The sequence below is a fragment of the Dipodomys spectabilis genome, unplaced genomic scaffold, assembly GCF_019054845.1.
Source record: "Dipodomys spectabilis isolate Male_0828 unplaced genomic scaffold, ASM1905484v1 ptg000365l, whole genome shotgun sequence".
Classification (NCBI taxonomy): domain Eukaryota; kingdom Metazoa; phylum Chordata; class Mammalia; order Rodentia; family Heteromyidae; genus Dipodomys; species Dipodomys spectabilis.
In genome coordinates, this window is record NW_024871042.1 from 12,381,585 (window position 1) to 12,383,831 (window position 2,247).

Sequence of the window (2,247 nt, forward strand, 5' to 3'; positions counted from 1 at the left end):
AGAAAATGCTGAAAGTTCACATAAGGGTGAGCAAAAGTGGTATTTTCAATTTAGAATTGAAGGCTGCACTAATGAACTGGGTAAGGGGGAATGATGGAAGATAACACCTGAACATCTGATTGGTAAGCCTATGTACTAATATAAAGAAGACCAGTCGATAACCTACTACTGATCAGTATTAGAGAGTAGGTTGGCTTAAGCTTGACTCTACTGCTTGGATAAGCATTAGAGTCACTGTATGCACAATTAGGTATGTATGATAGGAGCTCCACAAAGAAATCATGTTTGAGAGTCAACAGTGGCATATTCATTGTTTTTGATCCCATAGGACTATAAAGGAATACCTCAGAATAGGCCAAAAGCTATTAGGAAATCAAATTAAGTAGGGTTTTTTGAAGGGGGGGAAAGGGGGACAAGTTGTTTTTTGGAAGTACTAGTTTGAACTTGGGGCATTGTGCTTGTTAGAGAGGCACTCTACCACTTGGGCTACATGCCCAGTCTGTTATATTTTGAGTTTTTGCCCAGCTGCCTTGGATTGGGATCTTCCTATTTATGCCTGCCACATAGCTGGGATAGCAGGAGCATGTCACCACACCAAGCTTTGGTAGTTGAGATGGGTGGGGATCTTGCCAGTGTTTTTGAGGGGCTATTTCACACCATGATCTCAATCTCTTCCTCCCAAGGAAGGGATTTGAATTATGATGCAGGGTTTCTCATTTTGTAGTCCAGGCTGTTCATGAACTCAAGGTTTTCTTGCCTGTGTCTCCTTATTTCTGGGATTACAGGCATGTAATCTAGCTAGGTTAAGTGTTTTTTCTTAAAGATGGAAGAGGCTAGCGTATCATGTAGATTGGTTGATCATACTGATTGGGAGAGAATGAAGATTCAGAGTAGATGCAGCTAACTAAAAGAGCAAGGGGGAAAGCAAAGGGTAATCAGAGCAGTGAGTATTCAAGAAAAAGTGATAAGCCCTCAGAGAAATGTTAACATTATTTGTTGAGGTAGATGGAAGGGAAAAGGAAATGAAAGATGTGGCACTGATCACAGGAATATTAAGATGATCTGAAGATGAAGGTGGTTCTATCTGTTGTAACCTAGAACAAAATTCTATTTTGTTCTATTGTATGACCTCTATCACTTCCAAGTTCCTGTTTTGCCACTTGCACCTCAGTTGTTACTGCTGAGTTACATTGGTCTTACTCTTTTTTTTTTAAGTTCACCAAGATGATCTTTGCCTCATATGACCTAGAATGCTTCCATCGTTGAAATATTTTCTCCCCATTGTACTATCTAAAGTAGAACCCTCCACACCAGGCCATTACTTCCTATATAATACCCTACCTTGCAAATGTTTAATAATTTTTATCTGACTTTCTCATACCCAGTGCATATTTTGTGCCTGGATAGGGTTGCATACATCTGTAATCCCAGCTACTGGGGAGATAAAGGCAGCAAAATCAAGAGTTGGAACTCATGCCAGGTGCTGGTGGCTCACATCTATAATCCTAGCTACTCAGGAGGCTGAGATTTGAGGAAGGATCATAGCTCAAAGCCAGCCCAGGCAGGAAAGCCCATGAAACTATTTCCAATTAACCACCAGAAAACCACAAGTGTCACTGTGGTTCAAAGTGGTAAAGCACTAGCCTTGAGCAAAAGAGCTCAGTGACAGCGCCCAGGCCCTGAGTTCAAGCCTCACAACCAACACAAAAGAAAAAAATTTAAAAAAGGTGGAGCTCAAGCATTAGCAGGACTCTGTCTTAAAAACAAAATAACAACAAAGGAGGAGGAACAATGCTTGATAAGAAATGTACTCATTACCTTGCTCATGTAACCGTAACCACTCTGTACAGTATCTTCACAATAAAAAACTTATTAAAAACAAAAATAATGGTGAAAGGGCATGGCTCAAGATGTAAAGTGCTTGCTTAGCATGTGGGAAGCAATGGGTTCAATCCCCATCACCAAAAAAAAATGTGTTTATTTTGTATATATGGGTACTTCTTAATTTACATGGTATTATGTCCTGATAAGCCCTGTGTGAAAATATCATAAGTCAAAATGCATTTAATACACTTAGTCAACTGAATACTATAGCTTAGCAATAATACTCTATGAAGTATCATTGGTTTACCCTCATGACTGGCCCACTATCAGTATTCTACATGACTGAAGTATCAAATGGAATATCAATAGTCCAGGAAAAGATCACCATTTGAAGTACGGTTTTTACTGCAGTCAAAAGTCAAA